This window comes from Stegostoma tigrinum, chromosome 4, assembly GCF_030684315.1.
Source record: "Stegostoma tigrinum isolate sSteTig4 chromosome 4, sSteTig4.hap1, whole genome shotgun sequence".
NCBI classification, from domain to species: Eukaryota; Metazoa; Chordata; class Chondrichthyes; order Orectolobiformes; family Stegostomatidae; genus Stegostoma; species Stegostoma tigrinum.
The window spans coordinates 49,935,810-49,960,077 of NC_081357.1; the positions used below are offsets into that span (position 1 = coordinate 49,935,810).

General features: G+C 40.0%; 1 protein-coding gene across 6 annotated transcripts in view; it reads left to right on the forward strand.

The window, feature by feature from the left end:
* Window positions 1–21,315: 21,315 nt before the first annotated feature.
* The window catches only part of fbxl4 (F-box and leucine-rich repeat protein 4), a 134,413-nt gene continuing 131,460 nt past the window's right edge, over window positions 21,316–24,268 (forward strand). For 4 of the 6 annotated variants that reach the window (XM_048530816.1, XM_048530815.2, XM_048530819.2 and 1 more), the window contains exon 1: window positions 21,316–21,463. The gene's annotated coding sequence lies outside the window, so the exon portion shown is untranslated. Of the gene's footprint in view, window positions 21,464–22,870; window positions 22,909–23,002; window positions 23,077–24,268 lie in introns of those variants that run through there. The other 2 variants (XM_059645349.1, XM_059645350.1) reach the window with 2 other exon arrangements.

Sequence of the window (24,268 nt, forward strand, 5' to 3'; positions counted from 1 at the left end):
ATATCAATCTTAATGTTTGTCAAAATTTCCAGCACATCAACTTCCTCAATCTCGATCTGTTCAAGCCTGTTTCCCTGCTCCTCAAAGTTCTCATTTACAACAAGGTCCCTTTCCTAAGGTATTTAAGGAATAAAAGAATGACGAAAGTACGATTAGGCCCAATCAAGGATAGTAGTGGTAAGTTGTGTGTGGAGTCAGATGAGATAGGGGAAACGCTAAATGAATATTTTTCAACAGTATTCACTCGAGAAAACGACAATGTTGTCGAGGAGAATACTGAGATACAGGCTACTAGACTAGGTGGGATTGAGGTTCACAAGGAAGAGGTATTAGAAATCCTACAGAGGGTGAAGATAGATAAGTCCCCTGGGCCGGATGGGATTTATCCTCGGATCCTCTGGGAAGCCAGGGAGGAGATTGCCGAGCCTTTGGCCTTGATCTTTAACTCGTCATTGTCTATAGGAGTAGTGCCAGGTGACTGGAGGATAGCAAATGTGGTTCCCCTGTTCAAGAAGGGGAGTAGAGACAACCCTGGTAATTATAGACCAGTGAGCCTTACCTCAGTTGTTGGTAAATTGTTGGAAAAGGTTATAAGGGATAGGATTTATAATCATCTAGAAAAGAATAAATTGATTAGGGATAGTCAGCACGGTTTTGTGAAGGGAAGGTCGTGCCTCACAAACCTTATTGAGTTCTTTGAGAAGGTGACCAAACAGGTAGATGAGAGTAAACCGGTTGATGTGGTGTATATAGATTTCAGCAAGGCGTTCGATAAGGTTCCCCACAGTAGGCTATTGTACAAAATGTGGAGGAATGGAATTGTGGGAGATATAGCAGTTTGGATCGGAAATTGGCTTGCTGAAAGAAGACAGAGTGTGATAGTTGATGGGAAATGTTCATCCTGGAGACCAGTTACTAGTGGTGTACCGCAAGGGTCAGTGTTGGGTCCACTGCTGTTTGTCATTTTTATAAATGACCTGGATGAGGGCGTAGAAGGATGGGTTAGTAAATTTGCAGACGACACTAAGACCGGTGGAGTTGTGGATAGTGATGAAGGATGCTGTAGGTTGCAGAGAGACATAGATAAGCTGCAGAGCTGGGCTGAGAGGTGGCAAATGGAGTTTAATGCAGACAAGTGTGAGGTGATACACTTTGGTAGGAGTAACCGGAAGGCAAAGTAATGGGGTAATGATAAGATTCTTAGCAGTGTAGATGAGCAGAGAGATCTCGGTGAAAGTTGCGCTTGAAAGTTGCCACCCAGGTTGACAGGGCTGTTAAGAAGGCATACAGTGTTTTAGCTTTTATTAAGAGAGGGATCGAGTTCCGGAACCAAGAGGTTATGGTGAAGCTGTACAAAACTCTGGTGTGGCTGCACTTGGAGTATTGTGTACAGTTCTGGTCACCGCATTGTAAGAAGGATGTGGAAGCTTTGGAAAGGGTGCAGAGGAGATTTACTCGGATGTTGCCTGGTATGGAGGGAAGGTCTTACGAGGAAAGGCTGAGGGGCTTGAGGCTGTTTTCATTAGAGAGAAGAATGTTGAGAGGTGACTTAATTGAAACATATAAAAAAATCAGAGGGTTAGATAGGGTAGATAGGGAGAGCCTTTTTCCTAGGATGGTGACGGCGAGCTCGAGGGGGCATAGCTTTAAATTGAGGGGTGAAAGATATAGGACAGATGTCAGAGTTAGTTTCTTTACTCAGAGAGTAGTAAGGGAATGGAACGCTTTGCCTGCAACGGGCGTAGATTCGCCAACTTTAGGTACATTTAAGTCGTCATTGGACAAGCATATGGACGTACATGGAATAGTGTAGGTTAGATGGGCTTGAGATCGGTGTGACAGTTTGGCACAACATCGAGGGCCGAAGGGCCTGTACTGTGCTGTAATGTTCTATCTAAGACTGGATGATTGAGATTCAGGAAATCTTCAGTATCACCATCCAGATTATGAAGTGTTCACATTTGGGCCATTAGAATGATCTGACTATCCAGCCATTACAGGCTCATTCTCTCTGCCAAAGCTTTGAACTGAGACATGGGAATGCAAACAGTCTGGAACGCATACACACTCAAGAGCCGTGTCTGGTTCTGCTGATTCCTCCTGCGCTTGTAAGAGCTCACATGGATACTATTCCTTACTGATTTGAGGAAAAAGCCTGCCAGTAAAACCAGGGAGGCATGGCTGGAGGTAATGGAGGAGATCAGCAACAAAAGTGTGGTGTCACGCTCCTAAATTCAGAGTTGAAATTTTTTTCATGACCTAAGCACGAGAGACAAGTACATTATCACACCAACTCTCTCACTCCAGATTTTCAACCCTATTATACATCCTGATGGCTGAGTCAGCCAAAGACCTCCATCCCTGTATATTTATTTTCTCACATCTTCACCTGTCCATGCAGCATTGGTACTCCTCTTTGTCTTTTTGCAATGTCATGGTTCTTCTTCTTACTCATCTCAACAAATGCTTGGAATTCATCATTCAACATGTGCCATTACTATCACTCAAATGTGTCTTCTTCTTCTCCTTGGGATGACTCTTCTGTCATGTTTCAACTGACAAGCTGCAGGGGAGGAGGTGATGGTTATTACTTGAGTCCTGACATGCTTCGCTGTATAGACGAGGCTATTTCAGCTGCCTGAAGTCAAAATTAAGGATCAGACTGTCAAATGGTCAAACTCACTCATATCAACCTGGCTTAAGCAGCACATAAAAATATCATCACCTGCATATTGATCACTTAAAACATTTGTACCTTAGCAATTCTAATTCACGTCTTTATCATTCCAGAAAAGGTGGTAGAGGAGAATGGTAGTGGCTTATCAAAGGAAGTGGTTCACACGGGGGATGCACTATCACTCATACATACTATGAACCAGCTCAAATGCTCATGTTTTGGTTGGACAGACAAGGAAGGTAGTTGGCTTTTTATCTGGTGACTCAGATATCCCAAGTGAGCAAGAACAGATGGTGAAGACAATGCAGAATCTACATCAGAGCAGCAGAACATTTCACGATTGCCCATTAGACTATAGATGCTGTCCCTTGAGGGTCATCAATGGAGGATGTTTTGGAATGGCAGCATAGAACATGTGGTGAATATCAGACTTTCCACATGCATTTTGCATGTTTGTAGAGTTTGGAGAAATCTATCTGAAGCACACTGCTAAAATTTGGTATGAGCTTCCAGTAAAACCCACACAATCCCCAGAATTATAGTACTGCTCTCTTTGTCAATGGTATGGGAAACTCCTCAATAACCTTTGTTTTTACACTCCATGGGGCCACCTGTATAAAGGTACCTGACAGTATCCTCTGAGTAAGTACAACTTAGAAATATAAGTTGTTTGTCCCACCTTCTCAATGCTGTCCTTCAAACATGGAATCGGATATGAATCTGACTTCATAACTGTATTCACTTTGCAATAATTGACACATAATCATGGGGTACCATCTGATTTTGCACCATTACTATGGGTAAGCTCCTATCGCTGTAACTCACTTCAATTAATTCTTGGAGCATGTGTTCAATCTCTTGTTGGACTTGTGCCAACTTTAAAGGATTGAGTCTGTGAGGATGTTGCTTAATTGGAACAGCATTCCATATATCAACATCATGCAAAATAACATTAGTATTTCCCAACTTATTCTTTTTCACTCCACTTGTAATAGTAATAACTCTTCCAGGTCATTTCAATTTTCCTCAGGAAGGTAACTCAATAATTTATCCCAATTTTTGAGATCTTCCTCATTGTCCAATTTAGTTTGAGGAATGTCCATGTTGGATCCTCTGAACCTGGTTTTTCACTCTGTGTTGTAACCAGTAACACATTCTCCTTTTGCTTTACTTCTGTATCAAAATATCTTTTGAGCAATTCACATGCTACACTCCATGAGATTTCTTTCTAACTAGAGTTCTTACGAAAAAATCCACCTCCCTCATCTCCTTTTGATTTGATAAGGTCCACTAAACTTTGCATTTAAAGGTTCATCTACTGCTGGAAGTAACACTAACACTGGGTAGTCTCTACTATAAACCGTTAGCATGGTCTTTAAAGTTTGATGCCACCTTTCTTACAGTGCGGAAACAGGCCCTTCGGCCCGACAAGTCCATACCGACCCACACAGATCCATCCCTGAACACTACAGGCAACTTAGCATGGCCAATCCACCTTGCCTGTACATCTTTGGACTGTGGGAGGCAACTGGAGTACCCGGAGGAAACGATATCATTACCAAGGACAAATTGTATACCTGGAGCCGAGAGTTAAGCTCTGTTTGTTTTCTTCACTGCATCCCTAAACCAGCCCAGTTCATCCCCTCCCCCCACTGCACCACACAACCAGCCCAGCTCTTCCCCCCCACCCACTGCATCCCAAAACCAGTCCAACCTGTCTCTGCCTCCCTAACCGGTTCTTCCTCTCACCCATCCCTTCCTCCCACACCAAGCCGCACCCCCAGCTACCTACTAACCTCATCCCACCTCCTTGGCCTGTCCGTCTTCCCTGGACTGACCTATCCCCTCCCTACCTCCCCACCTACACTCTCTCCACCTATCTTCTTTACTCTCCATCTTCGGTCCGCCTCCCCCTCTCTCCCTATTTATTCCAGTTCCCTCCCCCCATCCCCCTCTCTGATGAAGGGTCTAGGCTCGAAACGTCAGCTTTTGTGCTCCTGAGATGCTGCTTGGCCTGCTGTGTTCATCCAGCCTCACATTTTATTAGCTTATGTTGGACTCTTGGCTTAACCATTCATTGTCAGATCTTGTTGGATCATAAGAAAAAGAAACACAATCAGGTTCCACTCTTGTCTTGGAAAAATGTACCTGATTCTAGCATCATCCTTGAATGCAAGGAAAATGTATGGCTTCCTTTGTCTACTACAAATCATCTTTTTAAACTATTTTTCACTGTATTCTCCGCCTTCACCTCCAAAAATAGGTGGGATAAACACAATCTCCTTCCTTACTAAGATGGAGACCATTCATTTTGCTACCACTGCAGTTTTCCGTCCTCCTACTAACCCACTGGGCCAAATGTATGCTAAAGTCCTCAAGGGTGGACAGGCAAGGTGCCCTGTAAACACTCCTCAGAGACGCAGAGGTGAAATCCAGTCAGGCCCACCACCCCTGGAAGCAGATTGGATGCATCCATATTGGTGGGTGAGGCTGGTTGGAGGGCGCATCTCAGTGCTTTGGAATTCTGGTTCAGTTGAATGCTTAAATATTTTGATTATCTAGCTTTCATTCCTCACATCTTATCATAAACAAATGCATTCCAATATCATATCTGTGCCCTTTATATCATCAATGTCAACTGATGGCACTTCTGTGTCGTTCATTTAATGTATATGTTGTGTAGAACTACTGTTGCTAAAGTACTATATAAAAGTTTCAATTAACCAGACAATTAATGTATCAACCATAAAACTGCAAGAACATAATAGTTCTTTATCTTGTGTAAATAAACTTTGAGCTAGTGATGAAAGAGGTCTGTCAGAAAAATGGCTTATAAAATGCTAAAACTGTCAACCAACCAAAGGTAATAAAATGTGAGGCTGGATGAACACAGCAGGCCAAGCAGCATCCCAGGAGCACAAAAGCTGACGTTTCGGGCCTAGACCCTGATGAAGGGTCTAGGCCCGAAACGTCAGCTTTTGTGCTCCTGGGATGCTGCTTGGCCTGCTGTGTTCATCCAGCCTCACATTTTATTATCTTGGATTCTCCAGCATCTGCGGTTCCCATTATCACTGATACAACCAACCAAAGGGTTCAGTTTTCTGCACCAAAAGAATGTATTCAAGTCTTTCTTGTTATTTGAATCACCTGGGAGTTTTGGAGCATTTTCTCCACTTTTACTTTTACTTTGGTTTTGCCTTGACCCATCAGAGTTGACTTTCCAGCCAATGAGCACCTTTTACCCTTGTAGCATAAGTTGTCACGATTGTTTGAACTTTGGCATTCTTGTCTTTGTCCTGGTGACCGCAAGGAGAGGAGCTTCAATATTGTGTCTGTCTTTCAGGCAATAAACAAAAAAAGGGACAGCGATATTTTAAAAACAAATCAATTTGCCTTGTAAGAAAGAGTTCAAATGCACATCTAAGAAGATTCATGAGAAGAGGGGGTTACCATGTCTTTTCTTGACAATCTTCCACCTACTGACCTTGCGAAATTTACCGGACATTTACCATGACTCACTGGGACTAATTTAGAAGACAAGTAATTTTACTGATGTCTGTGAGGTTTCTGAAGTAATGAATGGACTGGGGATACAAATACCAAGATAATAGTCCAGTACGCCTGATTAAATAAATTGTTAATAGATTCATGCAACATTGTACTTGATTACATTCATCCTCCAAAGTACAACTTTTAAGTTAGAGCTTGAATTTGGAGAAATTGAAGTAAAACAAAAAAAAATCTTTCCCGTGTTCTTGAAGATGTGCTGCCATACTCTGACGAGAGATGCCTCAATATTACTGTATTAAAGGGCACTGCTTTTAAAGCAAACCCTACTGCAACTGAGCAGAACTAAACCAGGCTTTGAAGGGAAAAGCAAGATTCAAATTAACAGCGATTTGAACATTTTATATCAAACTGAATATCCAGTTTATTTAATAGCAGATGTTATGTACTTTTCTCTAAAATGTCATACCTTTCTCAGAATAAACTTTTCCCACAAAGATTATGAAAAGAGCTGTTGGCAGAAATAAGTATAAAGAATGCAAGAGCTAAGGCAGTGTAGGAGTTTATGGGCACAGAAGTAGAAAATCCTAAAACTTCATTGTGATTTCGGCTTGAGGAGACTGGTTTTATTCATTGGATTTTTACTCAGTGAAGTTTTCCCACAGACCCTTATGTATTTCAGAGACACTGCTTCTTTTGATAGTCGTGACAGGCTGCGTGGTAAAATGTTAAAGGAGTGTTCAATCTTCATTGTATTCTTGGGTGAGCTAAGAGGTCACTTATAGAGAAGGTCAATTGCTGTTTGTACTTAACTTGCAGTGAACAAAGATCACCTGTTTTTCTAAGATTTGATGCTCATCAGCAATGGCATATCTCAAACTGCTTTTATAATGATAGACAGGATATTCCTTTCTCAGATGTAATTCTGGGCAGGGATTTCCAGGAGGTAAGTTTTTTTTTCTGTAAGGATACCTGTTCCAAGTAGAAGAGTACCTGTAATTGGATGGATTGTAATCCACTAAAGATGTTGATGAAAATGCCTCAAATGCTTCTTCAGCTCTGGAGTTTTTTAAAATGGTATTTATTTACTGTATATGGGAGTGAGTAAACTAAACATTATTCTTCATTATTCTGCAACAGACGTTTTAGTCATGGGTAGGCGGTCTCTGCCACTTGGACATCTGCATCTTATTTTGATACTGATTAGGATTCTAGTTGATCCAGAGAAGTTAGAAAGGTAAAAATCTGTTTGCTGAAGTTAAGTGCTTGTGGCTGCAGTTTGCAGAAGATACTTTATATGCTAATTGGTGCAAAGAAAATTTGTTGCTAAATAGTTAAAGGAAGCTGAGTGCATCTACTGAGCTGCAAATTACAGATGAAAGAATGTAGAATTACTACAGATTTGCTTGTAATAAGTTTATAACACTTTGGTACTTTGTTATGATTATTACACATGTTGCACTGTTATTGGCTAGGATGTAGATCACCACACTGTTAAAAAAAAGCAGCAAACCTTGAGAAGACCTTTGCTGCTAACGAAAGAAATATAAGATTTTGGCACTAGCCTTCATCTTTTAAGTAATGAGTTTTTTTTTAACAAATAGATAGAGGAATGGCTGGACGCCCTGAAGTGTGTATCCTTTTCTATGAGGTAACTCTGGGACATTTCCCATGTCATGCAATTACATGTGCAGAAATTGTCATCAAGTGGGTTACAGAGCTTGAGAAACAGCTTGTCTCAATGCAATATATTGGTTGAGAGCTTTGTAGATTGCACATTCATAAATGTGGCCAGCCTGACTGAATAGGAGACTGCCAGACATAATAAGAAGAAAGAGCCAAGTTATACAGGGGCAAAATTGGTGTCAATTGAAATCAGGAGGAAAACTCTCCAATATTGGATCCATACCCTGGCACAAAGGAAGGTGGTCATGGCTGTTGCTGTCAGACATTGTAGTTCTAGTACATCTCTGCAGGAATTTCTCAAGATAGTATCCAGGCCCAACCATCTTCAGTTGCTTCATCAATTACCTTCCCTCTATCATATAGTCAAACATGGGACGTTTGCTGATGATTGCACAATGTTCGAGACCATTTGTGACTCCTCAGATACTGAAGCAGTCCACAAGTAAACACAGCAAGACCAACTAGACTAGCCAAATAAATAGAATGATTTAACAATTGGCCATGGTAATATAATTTTAGTGTCATATTTGGGTTAGACGAGGTGAGGATGTCAGATTTTCCATTTCTGGAGGACTTTAGTGAGTCAGAAGGGTTTTCATGACGATCAACAATGGTTGTTTTGTCACTCTTAGACCAGTTTTTAATTTCAGATTTATTAATGACATGATGGGGTTTGAAAACATGAACCAGGGCATTATTCTGGGGTGTCTAGACTACTGGTCCAGTAACAACACCACTGCACTTGCACCTCCCTTTCTACTTGGTTCAGTTCTAAAGACATAGAATTGACTCAAAATGGAGCTGTTTCTCTCTTTACAGTTGATAAGTTTTTCCAGTGCTTTCTGTTTTATTGCAAATTTTACACACTTGGTCAAAAAAAGGGTGTAAAGATAAATTCAGCAATCAAGCCCTGCAGTTTAACATTAGTGGTGAAGTAGTTTTGGAAAAGATAATTCAGGACAAAATTACTGGTCACTTGGGAAAAAAATTATGGTTCAGGGGTTGCATGGTGGCTTAGTGGTTCACACTGCTACTTCACAACACTAGGGACCTGGGTTCAGTTCCAGCCTTGGGCAACTGTCATTATGGAGTTTGTACATTCTGCCTGTGTCTCCATGGGTTTCCTACAGGTACTCCGGTTTCCTCTCACAGTCCGAAGATGTGCAGGTTAGGTACATTGGCCATGCTAAATTGCTCATAGTGTAGGTGGGTGGATTAGCAGGGCTAGGATAGGGGGACATACGTCTTATGTGGGATGCTCTTCAGAGAATCAGTGTGGAGTTGTTAGGCCAAAAGGCCTATTTCCACACTGTAGGATTTCTATGAAATGTAAAAACATAGATATGAAATTGGCTAGGTCCCAGGAAATAAGAAGTAGTGGTAAATAGTTGTTTATTAATGTAGTTCGCTCGGGATTGATGTTAGGATCCCCACTCTTATGGATGTAATTACTGACCTAAATCTTTGTATGGCGCAATTTCAAAACCTACAGATGATGCTACACTGGCAAATATTGTGTACCTTGCGCAGAGGAGTATAGAACTTTAGAACAATAGAGACAGCATGGGGGAATAGCTATCATGTGACAGATAAAATTTAATTAAAGTGTGAAATGGTTCATGTTGGTCAGAAAAATGTAGAGAAACATTATTGCAATTCAACATGTATGATATTTACTATGTTTTGGCAGTGGGATTTTAATAAGAGGAAGATATACGCGGGTCAGTACTGCAAAGTTTTTTTTTGTCAGAACAGTGACTTAAATGCATTAACTCCAAGAAAGCACGTGGCTGTGGAAAAGTGTCAGGATGAAATCCTGTTGTACTAAAGGATGAAATGTTTATACTGCAGTGTTTATAACAGACAAAAAAAATCATTTGTTCATGTGTTCAATTTAGAAAGGAGAATTTTTTTCCAGGCAGGGGAATCAAATTTGAGTTCAGGGGAAGCAGTCACTAGAGCCAAAGTATTTTAGTCTTGTGTAGTGTCCAAGCTGAGAAAGCTTGAAAGAAATCTTCAGGTTATTAAAATTGTAAAAGATTAGACAGTCAGAATTTAGAAATGTGCATGACAACAGATTCAGAAAGAAATCATAAAAGTCTCCACAGTCCAGGGAAAAGTACCGATGAGAAGCCATTTGAGTAACAACTAAAAGTTAAGATGGGAATAAAATTTTGCTGGAATTGGCTATCCTAAAAGGATAATAATGGGGGGAGCCTGTTGAAAATTTCTTTTGGGTATTAAGATCTTTCTAATAGGTGTATAAATGGATTTTTTCCATTTCACATAATAAACTTATGTTCTGTTGTTTAAGAGCATCTACAGGCTTGTAATGTAGTGACTACCACATTAAATCATGACAAAAATGAAGTATGTTATCTGTCAGGAGAAGTTGCATTTTTGGAATATGCCTTGTCCAATATTGGGATCTTAAAAATATGAAGTGAGCTTCTAAAGAGGGACCTAGATGTACATATGCATAAATCGTTAAATATTGCTGGACAGATTGAGAGAGTGGCTGACATAGCATAAACATCAATGATAGCAGAGAGTACAAAAGCAAGGATGGAGTATTGTATCAAGTTCTGGACATCACACTTTACAAAGGATATGAAGGTATTGAAGAAGGTGCAAAAACGACTCACAAGACTTGTTTCTGGAATTAGGAACCTCAATTATGCAGAAAGGTTGGAAAAGATGGTATGGTTCTTTTTTAGACAAAAGTGGAGATTTGAATCAAGTTTTCAAAATCATGCTTGGTGCGGTCAGAGTAGGATGGGAGCAACACTTTGCTTTGGTGACAGATTCAACAACAAGTGGGTAGCGATCTAAAATAATCAGCAAATGAAGAAATGGCAACGTGAGGAGAATCGTTCCATGCAATGAGTGTTCAGGATCGAAAATGTATTACCTGAGGTTATGGTGGATGTAGGGTCAGTTGAGGCTTTCAAAGGGAATTTAATCATCAGCTGAAATAGAAAACATTGTAGACTGCAGGGGGTAAGAGAAAACAAGGAACTGGCACTGAGGGAATAGTTCTTCGGTGAATCAGCACAAACATAATGGACTGAATGACCTCTTTTTGTCCTGTAGCTATTCTCTGATTCACAAATACTTTCTTGGAAGATGCTATCCAATGAAACTGTTGGGAGTTGAGATACTTGATGGCCTAAAAATTGATAATGATAAGGTATTATGTAGAACAGTTGTCCTTAGAATTGATCAGTCACCAGAACTGGATGAGATCCATCCAAGGATACTGAGGGAAGTAGAGGTAAAAATTACTGTGACACCAACCATAAATTTCCAAACGTCCTTAGTTATAAATTGCATGCCAGAGAATGGAGAGTTACAAAATGACCAACCTTGTTCAGCAAAAGAGTAAAAGGGTAAATTTAGAAACTACTGAACCAACACTTTAACCAGACTGGTGGGGAAAATTTTAGAAACAATCATTTGGGGGAAAATTAGCAGTCATTTCTGTGAATGCAGGTTAGTTAAGGAAAGTCAGCTTGGATTTGTTAAGGCCAAATTGTGCTTGATTTGTTTGATGAAGTAATAGCGGGGGTTGATAAGGGAAATGCAATGGTACTGATGGACTTCTGAAAATAATTTGATAAAGCGCTGCACAACAGACTTGTGAGCAAAAGTAGAGTGAAAAGGTCAGCAGCAACATGGATTTGAAATTTTCTGAGTGACAGAAAGCAGATTAGAGATGAGTAGAAATGATATTTAGACAGGAGGAAGTTTCATCATGTGGGTCTCCAGTGTTGGTATAAAGAAACATGCTCTTCCTTTCTATATTAGTGGCCTAACTTTGGTGCACAGGGCACAATTTCAAAATTTGTGGATGATGTGCAACTTGGAAGCATTGTAAACTGTAAGGAGGATAGCATACAACTTTTCAGAACATTCATTCGTGGGTTGGGTGTGTAACTGGTTATACAAGCATTTGTTACTTGTCCCGAATTGTCTTGAATGAAATAATGATAATTTCCTTGAACTGTTGCAGTCTGTGGAGTTACAGATACCATTGTTGGAATTGGGTAATGCCATTAGAAAAGGACTTGCAGGATTTTGACCCAACAAAAATGAAGCATCAATATTGTTCAAAACCAGAATGTTGGAGGCTTAGAGGGGAATTTGCAGATAATGATTTTCCTACACATCTGTTGCTCTTTCTCTTCAAGGTGGTAGAGGTTGTGGGTTTGGAAATTACTTGGAGGTTGAAGGAAACTGGTAAGTTATCACAGTACATCTGGTAGATAGTATAACTTCTAAAGGAGATAGGTAGGGGTGGATGGGTGGTCAAGTGGCAGATTAAAGATAATGCAGAGAAATGCGAGGAGCTTCATTTTTGCTGGAACATCAGCAGAGGCAACATAAAGTGAAGGTTGTAATTGGGCAAAATGTACTTCTTCTGAGCTGTAATCATTCTATGATTCTAAGAATAAAGGTACTCATCTTCTCACTGAATGTTCTTGGACACCCATGCCAAAGTTGTAACAGTTTATGCCAGAGCTGTTACCAGTTATGCTAAGGCATTTATATTTTTCCTGCCTTTTTCTTCTTAGAAACAACAATGTATATGATAAAATAAATTCAATATTTATGAACTAAGACATATGCAGTTGTGGGTTTAAGATTGATTTATAAACAAAACATTTTGGCCCCAATATTCTGAGACCTATAATCTATAGATGCTTGAAACCTAGTTATAAACTGTGAATGTTCATGTTGTGTAACAATTTGTTTTCTCTCCATTAAGCATGCTGCTACTTTCCCTTCACTATGCTTTTCCAATGAGCATCTTTTGAGACATTTCATTGAATAACTTCTAAACCTCTAATACATTCACTTCAAACTAGATTATCGAATATTTTCCAATTATACTTGTCTTTAACAAATCTTAATGCTATCCTTAATTAATCCACACATTTTGAAAATGATATATGTTGTAATTTGAACCCTCTTCACATCTCATCATGGTGTGAGATCCATCTGATAGATTTACTACCATCACGCCCCCTTTTTTTTGAAGGGATCAAAACGGCTTGCTTTGGTCCGAGATAATGGGAACTGCAGATGCTGGAGAATCCGAGATAACAAAGTGTGGAGCTGGATGAACACAACAGGCCAAGCAGCATCTTAGGAGCACAAAAGCTGACGTTTCTGATGAAGGGTCTAGGCCCGAAATGTCAGCTTTTGTGTCCTTAAGAAGCTGCTTGGCCCGCTGTGTTCATCCAGCTCCACACTTTGTTATCTCGGCCTGCTTTGGTCCAGTGTGGTCGCAGAAAACCATCTGGTAGTCTAACAAGGAGACACTGTGTCATATCTTAAACAAGCTGTTCCTCAGACATTAAGTGATACTTCATGACTTTTTTCAGCATTAATCCTTTTAGACACTGTGCAACACTGACTGATCTTATCTCAAATAATGGGTTTGAAGAGGTTCATTTTCTTTGGATACTTGTATTTTATTTTATTGTATTTTACCAGCCCTCGAGGCATGGATCTGTAAATTGACAAAAGGAGGAGAGCACATTGAGTGCCTGTCATTACCCCATGATATTTTATCAGTAAAGGAGAAAATGGAGGTACAGCCTTGACAATAGTTAGGTATTTGTTGGAATTCCAACACCAACTCAGATCTACAAACAAACCTAAAGAAATATCAAAATTTTGTGTCCTAGTTTCTTTCAGAAGTAGTGGTCACTAATTCATTTTCGCTGAAGTTCTTTTCTTATATATTGCAATTCTTTCACTAGAGTACCAGTTAATTTAACTCTTAGTCATCTTCTTTTCCTTCAAGTTCAAATACAATTGAACATGGGCTATTAGAATAGGAAATATACCAGTTACAACTTTTACAGGCTTATTTTTATCAGAACAATTATCAAGATTAATTCTTTGAGATATTTACCCTTGTTATAGTTGCCCCATTGGACTTAATACACAGTACAAGAATCAGCATCAAGAACCAACATCTGTTAACATTGGCATGAACCGTGTGTTTACCATTATACCAATGTCAAAATGTAACTCATAGTTAAATTAGCTTGCTAATGATTGACGGAACCTTACCAGATGTTATTTTTGATTCTGTCCCAAAACAAGTCATTGATACACAAAAGAAAGCCATTAATGCAGAATGAATTCTCTCATTACAACAATTAATGTGTCACTTACACCATGTGCCAACTGATGTGCTGTTTGCAACATTAATATCTTCAACTTATAACAGGATCATGCTTTCATTCTTCTGTATCATTCTCAGGTGCTTTGCTAGCATGGTTCAAGTTGCCACCAATAAGAAACTTTTTTGGTTCTCGCTATTTTTATTACACACAATCATTGTTTATTCCTATTTGACAAGTTTCATGTTTAATTATTTTCTAATTTAAAATAGCACTCAAGGAATGCTGGCAATTTTAAAAACAGGAAAGACTGGTTTCACAAAGAAGACAAGATAACAAAGTGTGAAGCTGAATGAACACAGCAGGCCAAGCAGCATCTCAGGAGCACAAAAGCTGACGTTTCGGGCCTAGACCCTTCATCAGAGAAGGGGATGGAGAGAGGATTCTGGAATAAATAGAGAGAGAGGGGGAGGCGGACCGAAGATGGAGAGAAAAGAAGATAGGTGGAGAGGAGAGTATAGGTAGGGAGGGGATAGATCAGTCCAGGGAAGACGGACAGGTCAAGGAGGCGGGATGAGGTTAGTAGGTAGGAAATGGAGGTGCGGCTTGAGGCGGGAGGAAGGGATAGGTGAGAGGAAGAACAGGTTAGCGAGGCGGAGTCGGACTGGGCTGGTTTTGGGATGCGGTGGGGGAAGGGGAGATTTTGAAGCTTGTGAAGTTCACATTGATACCATTGGGCTGCAGGGTTCCCAAGCGGAATATGAGTTGCTGTTCCTGCAACCTTCGGGTGGGATCATTGTGGCACTGCAGGAGGCCCATGATGGACATGTCGTCTGAGGAATGGGAGGGGGAGTTAAAATGGTTCGCGACTGGGAGGCGCAGTTGTTTATTGTGAACCAAGCGGAGGTGTTCTGCAAAGCGGTCCCCAAGCCTCTGCTTGGTTTCCCCAATGTAGAGGAAGTCTGTTTCTTTGTAACTGTCCTTAACTCCACTTTCCAGCAAGCTCAATCACCCAATTTCCAGAAACAGTTTTAGATTTCCTACACTGTAACAGTGACATTTTAAATGCACTTTATTATTTGTGAAACACTGTGACACATCATGGGCTTGAATTCCCATGGGAACAAAAAAGTTCTTTGACCTCATTAAAATATCATGGAGCCCCAACTCTAAAAGTTCTGCTCCTGAACCCAACACCCACCATTTTCAAAGAGCATTAGCAAGACTGTCCACCTGATTGGCTACTAGGCAGGAAATGGGAGAATAAAATGCTACTGAAACCTTGCTGTTGATAGGCTAGGCCTCCATAGTTCTGGGCTTTGTGAGTTTCAGACAGAAAACTTTATCAATAAGGCTGAAAAGCATGTCCCCTGCCCTCCTGTTTTCTCATTATCTCAAATGGTTAGCACTCACAGCAGGGGACAAAGAAAACACTCAGGACCTTGTTTGAAGCATGGCAGCATTTTCACTAAAGAGTGGGAGAAGTTGGCTACCAATCATTAAAAATGGCAATAATTTGTCCATCAATCTGCAATGACCCCAAATATGTTAATGTTGAGGCAGAGCAGTGGCAAAGTAGAAAATACAAGGAAGCAAATCATGCACTTCATAGCCCACTAACTCATGGGAAATCCTGCCATTTAAACACAAAGATCAACTAGTCAACAGATTGGCCTATTCAGTCACATCAAAACACAGGAGAAAATTAAGACCCTGGTGGTTGTTGTCTACAAACTGAAGGCCAATCATTGAGCCTGTAACCAATACCCAAGCCCTTTCTGCCTTAAATTAAAATCACAAAATCTGGAATGTGATATCCCCTCAGTCAATGCAAAGCCTGAGGAAAGTATACCAATATTCTAACATGACAGAAGAAGACACATGTAGTGGTGGAGAAGTATTGTAGTGTCACTGTGTATACAACTATTATAATTGACAGTCTGAGAAACAAACCAAATTGCTTTGCACACCCTCTGTGTTAATGACTTTTAAATTCAAGAGACCTTTATCAAAGTAGCTATGGGCTAAATTTTTAATTTAAAATGAGCAAATTTAATTTTTCATTAAAACATTATCTATTATTTAATCCAGACATATGCTTGCAAGTTCTTATTGCTGATTGTGATCTGTGAATATTCACTGTGGTAATAAAGAACCACTACAAAATATTTATGAGTGAGAATGCTTGTTTAGTAATAATGACAATTACTTTTCATTTTAGTCTGTTCTTTAATTAAATATGCAATGGATTTCTAAAAAAAATAGTGCTTGTCAATCAAATTTGTCTTAAGTATCTGACTAGATGAAACTTACTCTTTTATAAACAAATCCCCGTTGGAATGCCTTTTCCAATCCTTAGAATATCAGTGAGGGGCGCACAAATCATGCTTGCCAACATGTCAATAACAGCCAGTTATGATTTTTGTCTTGTTTACTATAATGACGTTAGTAATAAATGCATTTGACCATTCGCCAGTTGCATTTGCATAGATGAATGATTTGTCCAGCCATTTTTTTCCTCAGTGAGATGGGCCTGTATGTCAACCCAAAGAGAATTCATTCTCCCTGGAATCCACAACAGGCAAGAGCTCATTCAAAACCACCCTTTGCCAGGAATGCTTAAAATAATTACTTCGGAATTACGAATCTGTCTCTGAAAACATTTTATTTGATGGTCCAACACATCAAGATTCTGAATTGCTGACATTCAAAAATGAGAATGCATTATTGTTAGGGAACAACTGTCGTACTGTAAAAGGCTTGCATTGTTTCAGTTTAGATGGCCTTCATTCAGCTGTCATCCATAGCCATCATGCTGCCAGTGATATCTTAAGAAATTAGAGGGTAAATGCCAGGCTGGACTGTGCTAGTGTGCAATTCTTTGAATTCTTTGCAACTTCAAATAAATGAACAAGTTCTTCTTTTATACTTGCTAAAAATAACAAAGCAGCTCATTGATGAATGCACCACTTGGTTCTTACAAACTTTGAATTTAGCTGCTAAATTATTCACTTGTACTGCCATTTTGCTAATCCAGGGTATGTTAAAATATTATACATTTCTTACAGCTAAAAATTAGATCTAGTTTAATCAATTCAAAATGAAAATCTGCACAATGTTTTGTATAATAAGTAGTACCGTTTTACAAAATAAAGAAAATATCTACCGTACACTGTCTGTAGTTGTAGAGTCCCTCTGCTACATTAACGAATAATTGTTATATTATCAATCATTCAAGACAATAAAGGCTGATGACAAATGCTTTTCCCACTGGGCAAGTGTACAACATTCAATAAACAGACTTTTGGAGAAGTACATTGACATTGGTTAAAATAAAATACAATAACCAGCCTTCAATGTCCAATAAATCAAGAATTTAATGGTAGGAAACAATATAAATGATTTGATAAATCGAATGGCTAACCAGCAATTGCAACCATAACAAATTGTCACAACAGTCCTCATAACCTTTATTTTATTTTCTTCAAGTGCCCATGGTTTCCATATCCACTACCATGTTGCATTGTGAATTTTCAGACACATAGGAGTTATTGCAACAAAAACTTCTTGCTCAGGTTCTCTGGTTATCCATCCTTCCGCTATGGAGAACAATTTCTCTCTACCTTCTCTGTCTCTCAGATCAAATCTTATGGTTTTTTTTGGTCATGTGCAAGTTGCGTTGAGTTTTTGGAGCAATTCTTTCTGTGAAGCCCAATGGAATTTTTCACTGTACCTTATAAAACTTACCTCATTAATGACTGACTCACCTCACATCTGCTTCTATCCCCATCTTGCCATGTGGCATTCTTAGAACAACTCACTGGCTTTCTGACGAAAAACTGCCATCCTTCACACCTGCACCACCACTTGTAGCATAATAACACTGCAGTCACAAAGCCATGTTGCCTATGGCACATAGCCAGCACGCTTGATAATCCCTTGCACATACAACCCTATTCACCCACTCTCACACAGTTTACCTGTCCTTAGCCAAGTTCCACTAAACACCCTCTGAATTCACAATTACACTTTCTCTGAAGCCCACAGTAGACCTGTACCTTGTCATGTATAGACAAACATTTGAATCAGGCCAAAGATGTTATTGACAGCCACCAAAAAGGAATACATTGCGATCCAACGGTTGGCATTTTGGCCTTGACAGTCCATGATGGTCTTCAGCACCCAGCTTGCATCTAATGGAACCCAGTGTCAATCAGTTTCCTGTAGCACTAATGCAGCAGAGCTCTTTCACCACAAGGAAAGTTTCCTACAGTTCAATGCTCTTATCTTTCTTCTCGGACAATTGCACCCATTTGACCGGCTCCTCAGCATCTATCACATTACCTGCTCCAGCTGTGCAGAGCTCAGCAGGATTGTATGGCACATTCTGTGTTGGCTTTACTGGAGGGAGCCCCAGTTTGCTACAAACTGTGAAAATTTGCTGTCAGCAGTTCTTTGCACCATCTTCATGAAGGTGCTGTGATGGCTGAGTGACCAACATGTTAAAATAGAGAAGTGACTATGCTCTGACACCATTCTCATCTCATAGTCACATCAACCATTTCATGTTTCACTGCATTCATCAGAGCCCATCGTCATAGTTACATGACAGATGACACAGCGGTGTGCCTCTTGTCCCAGAGCACCCTTGGAAGTTTCAAAATGAAGGAGTGCTTTTGGTTACCCTTTTCTTTCTTTTAAGGCATTTTTCTGCATCACTGAATTCCACTGTAAGTTTAGCCAGCTCCAATGACATGTTGTAATATGCCTTTGACTAAAATTTGACACATTAACAGGTTTACTCTATATGCATTGCATATTTTCAGTTTCTTATTTGTTTTATTATATTATGGGATGTGAGTGTTGCTGGATGGGTCATCATTTTAGCTGATCCTAATTGCCCTTGAGAAGGTGGAAGAGCTATTTTCTTAAATTGCTATACGCAGACCTGGAATGCCACTACGGAGGGCGTTCCAGGACTTTGATCCAATGTAGTAACAGTGATATATTTCCAAGTCAGGATGGTGAGTAGCTTGGTGATTGGTAATGGAGGGGAACTTGCAAGTGGTGATGTTCCCACGTATCTGCTGCCCTTGTTTGTCTCGGAGTGATTGAGAGTTTGATAAGTGCTGCCTAAGGATTTTGGCAAATTTCTGCAGTGTGTACACACTGCTGCTATTGAGTGTCAGTGGTGGAATTATGGAATGTTTGTGGAAGTGAGGACTTTGCGGGTCCAACAGGACTGTTTTTGCTGTTGTCAATTGTGGTGCCTAGGTTGATGCCCGGTGGTTTGTCCATTTCATTTCTCTTTTGAGGCTTTGTCGTGATTGTTACAACTGAGCACTTGCTAGGTCACTTCAGAGGGCATTTGAGGATTAACCACATTGCACGAGTCTGGAGACACATGTCGACCAGACCAGGTACTGATTGAAGATTTCCTTCCCTGAAAGCACATCAGTGAATTGGATTGGCTTTTCTGACAAATCAGCAGTTGATTTCATGCTCATCATTCGACTCTTACTTCCAGATATTTATTGAATTCAAACTCCACCATCTGCTGTGGTGGGACTCAAACCTGGGTTCCCGGAACATAACCTTAGTTTCTGGATTAATAGTCTGGCAACAATACCACTCAGCCAATGCTTGCCCAGCAAAGAAATACTTGGTACTTTAATATAGCTGGAGCTTGCAATCAGTATTTGCTAGCTGTACCGACTTTTGGTGTTGTCTTTGTCATTTTCTAGTTGCATTTCACATCTAGAAAATGGCAAATGATGGCATGGAACTTAGCTAGTCATTGACACTGTTGACAACAGCGTCTGCCTGGTCACTAGCTACCTCTCTAGAGCCTCAATGTACCAGCTCAGTTTAAGGATTGATCATTAAGGTGGCTATCTGGAGCTCTTGTGCCACAGTAGTAGCATCCCCATCTCGAGATCAGGATGGGCAGGTTCAAATCCCACCTGCTCCAGAAGTGTGTGATGACATATCTGAATAGGTTGATTAGGAAAATGTCTAAAGGTGGCTAGCTAGGCCACTTGTGCTATCTTAAATCTTTTAAACAACTGCAGCAGCTTTAAATTTAGTCAGCAATATCTTATGCAAAACTTTATCTCCTGAGAGGCCACATAGAATGCATACAAAGTCATTCCTCCATCTACTACTTTAATTAATTTCTCAAAAGATTCAATTAGGTTTGCTCAGCACAACATACCCTTTACAAATATACCTTGACATAATCAACTCAAAGTTCTGTCAATTAAACATTCCAATATCTTTATCATAAGGACTGTCTTATTAACAGGGTAATAATTAACATTTCTTCCAAATCTGATTTCCCTGTTGCAAGTTGTATCCCACCTTTAGTTCCCTTCTTCCCTATCCTTGTTTATCTCTGTTGTTGGTCTTGCAAATTGCATCTGTCAAAACATTTCATACGCAAAGACTCTTAACTACAGGTAAGTCAATCTACTTCAGTTAAATGAAATGTCAAATATCCCATGATAGAATGCGTCTTATGATACATTTTATATTGTATAAAAGTATAGTAAAATGTGCTAAGCATTAAAGTTCACAATAGTACATTGAACCACTGGAGGCAGATGACTAACACCATGGTCCAAAAAATTTCTTTGAGGAAGAAAGTGAGTTGTGAGGCTGAGATGTTTAGGGAGGCCATTCCAGAGTGCTTTTAGCTCAGACATTTAAAGGTATAGTGATTAAAATTATAGATGTGCAAGAGGCAAATGCAGATATTCCAATGCATTTTGGGCTGAAGGAGCTTGCAGTGATGTTGAAAAGTGAGGCTTGGGGATTTGAAAATATGGAGTTGGCAACCCTTAGTGGAACCATAAACCTTTCTGTCAATGTATTTCGACTGTTAATCTATGTTTGTTCATTTAAGGCTTTAATAAGAACTTTGGGATTTTGACGTACTTTTTCACATTTTAAGATAACCCATTAGATAGTAGATTCCCTGGCCTGCAATCAGGTAGTTCGAAAAATTGTAACTGTTTGTGTACTTTTTTTTAGTAAAGTTATCATTTGGGAAAAAAAGAAACAAAATACGCTATTTTTACTATTAATTACAAACAGCAATCAACGTCCTTGTTACATTTCTATTGCCGTAGCAGCTTAACAATCCCTATCAAAAAGTGTGCTCAAAAACTGTTATTTGCTAAATGACTTTCAGATAATGTGCATATTTATGAAAAGGGCCTCTGGCAGACTGGAATGGTTTCACTTTGGTCACAAACAGGACTACAACTCCCGGCAATCTTCGCCGTTGGTTTGCTCGGGGTTCCCGGCTGTAGGTGACATGTTTACATTTACGGAGGGAGCAGAAAGACAGACTTAAAACAAAACAACCCGTCTTGTGATTGAATAAAACATGCTTAATAAACAAATCATCTGTTCTACACGCAGTTACACAGCGCCTGTAAATGCTGAGCGACAGGTACATTTAATGTACATTTATTCATTTTTTTTGTGCGTGGGGGGTGGAAGGGTGATAATAAGCGTTGTGTTTGTAGCGCACCCCAAAGGCCCCCAAAGCCTGGCCGCTTTATTGCGCAGGGTGTATGCGAGCGGAAGTTCCAGTGTTGGTGGAGCTGACAAGACAGAGTACTGTCTGTGAGTGGAGTTTGCAACTCCGCCTTCCAGTTCCAGAATGTTGGTCACAATGGCAGAGTATCAAAGAGCGAGGCCGACATTCCACAAACAGAACGTACCCATTGTCTCCACGTTCCAAAGCGACACTTCCGCATCCAATGTCCACTAAGTTGACCCACCATCCGCTGCAATCCATACACAAAATAAAGAAAAACACCTCCACCTTTTGTAAATGTATCTTTTTTTTGTTCCAAAGATTTCCCTGATGTGCGACAACTAAACAAATTAAAGAAATCGCCAGTTTTAATGTCTTGTACAAAAGGTTCCAGTTTACACTGTCGCGTTTGCATTGGTGTGATGGATTTTGGCTTTTTCATCAATTCAAACGTGGCAGAAAATGACCGACCATTATACGATAAAGGTCCAAGTTTCATTTCAACAAATGATCGTGACAAGCGTACAATATTTCCACTTACGATGCAATTCAGGTGGTTTATATGGCGTTTTATTCTTATTTTTTTTCCCGTTTCCCATTTATTAAGCGTTTATGCATTGTAGGTACGAAGTGGGAATGCTGTGAATCTATAAATTAAACTATATATCATAAAATAAGACATGGAGTGGGCCAGTCATGGCTTAATAGCGCTCCCAATTCTTGAATCACAAACCTGTAAGTTCAGGTTCCACATCATGCTTAAAACACGATAAAGTCTCCGCATTCCAATACAACTTGTTGCTGACTGATGTTGTTACACGATTGGAGGTAGCGTCTTTCAGTTCAGGCATAAGACAAATCTCATCTTCCAGCTCCGGTGGATGCACAGCATCCTAAGGTGCTATTTTGAATGGAAGGGGGCTTATCCAAGGTATCCTTATCCTGAAAGAAATCCTCGAAAATAGATTCAGAGATAATGGGAACTGCAGATGCTGGAGAATTCCAAGATAATAAAATGTGAGGCTGGATGAACACAGCAAGCCAAGCATTTTGTGCTCCTGAGATGCTGCTTGGCTTGCTGTGTTCATCCAGTCTCACATTTTATTATCTCGAAAATAGATTATTTAGTTATTACTACCTTACTCTTCTGGGAGTGTTGAGTGTGTATAATGATTGCTGTATTTCTTGCATTTAACAGTAAGTACACTTCAACAAACTACTTCATTGGCTGTGAAGTGCTGTGGGACCTCTTACGGTCATTAACAAGTGCTACATAAAGTTGGTTTCATTTAACTTTCACATTCAGGATGGTTTGAAGGAACAGTTTCAAGCTTTAGAGTACTTGCTGTTTGCAGGTTTGTTTGAAGACTCTGGCATATTTGTATTACCTGTTTTTCAGTTTTTATAATTTAACTTTGTTGATTTTTTGTTTCTTCCTTATTTGCATAGACCAGCCTTCCAATAACTTAATGATAGTCTCCCACAAGAAGAGGTGTTTGAGATGTTTCCTTCTCGAATAATTGGTATGATCCAATACTGTATCCATTTACTGAGCATTCACGTGTCCTGCTTTGTTTTAGTGAGTCTTTCCTTACAACAACATCTTGTATTAATTTACTGACCTTAAGGTAAAATATCCCAGTGTGCTTCACCGAAATATAATAAATGAAGTGTGATACTACACCAGAAAATTAGGGTAGATAACCAAAAGCTTGATCAGAAAATTAGGCTTTAAATAGCTTACTAAAGGAGATATTTGGGGAGGTAGAGAGATTTGGGGTGGGGGTGAATTCCAAAGTGCCAGATAGAACAAAGAACAAAGAAAATTACAGCACAGGAACAGGCCCTTCGGCCCTCCAAGCCTGCGCCGATCAAGATCCTCTGTCTAACCTGTCATCTATTTTCTAACGGTCTGTGTCCATTTGCTCCCTGCCCATCCATGTACCTGTGCAAATATATCTTAAAAGACGCTAACGTGTCTGCGTCTACCACCTCCGCTGGCAACACGTTCCAGGCGCCCACCACCCTCTGTGTAAAGAACTTTCCATGCATATCTCCCGTAAACTTTCCTCCTCTCACTTTGAACTCATGACCCCTAGTAATTGAGTCCCCCACTCTGGGAAAAAGCTTTTTGCTATCCACCCTGTCTATACCCCTCATGATTTTGTAGACCTCAATTAGGTCCCCCCTCAATTTCCGTCTTTCTAATGAAAATAATCCTAATCTATTCAACCTCTCTTCATAGCTACCACTTGCCATACCAGGCAACATCCTGGTGAACCTCCTCTGCACCCTCTCCAAAGCATCCACATCCTTTTTGTAATGTGGCAACCAGAACTGTACACAGTAGTTGAAGGAACTACCTTCACTGTAAACTATATAAATCTGGTGACACTTTAGAGGTAAAATTAGATGAGTGCAGATAGTTTTGAGGGTTGTAGGGCTACAGGAGATGACAGAAATAGGGAAGGGTAAGACCATAGAGACATTTCTGAAGAAGGGTCCTGACCTGAAACATCAGCTTTCCTGCCCCTCTGATGCTGCCTGGCCTGCTGTCCACACTGTGTTATCTCTGGCTCCAGCATTGGCAGTTCTTACTGGCTCTAAGAATTTTAAAATCGATGTTGCTTGACTGGGAATCTGGACTAGTCAATGGACAGAGAGGTTTTGGGTGAGCAGGACTGGCTGCAAATTGTGACACAAGCTGCAGAATTT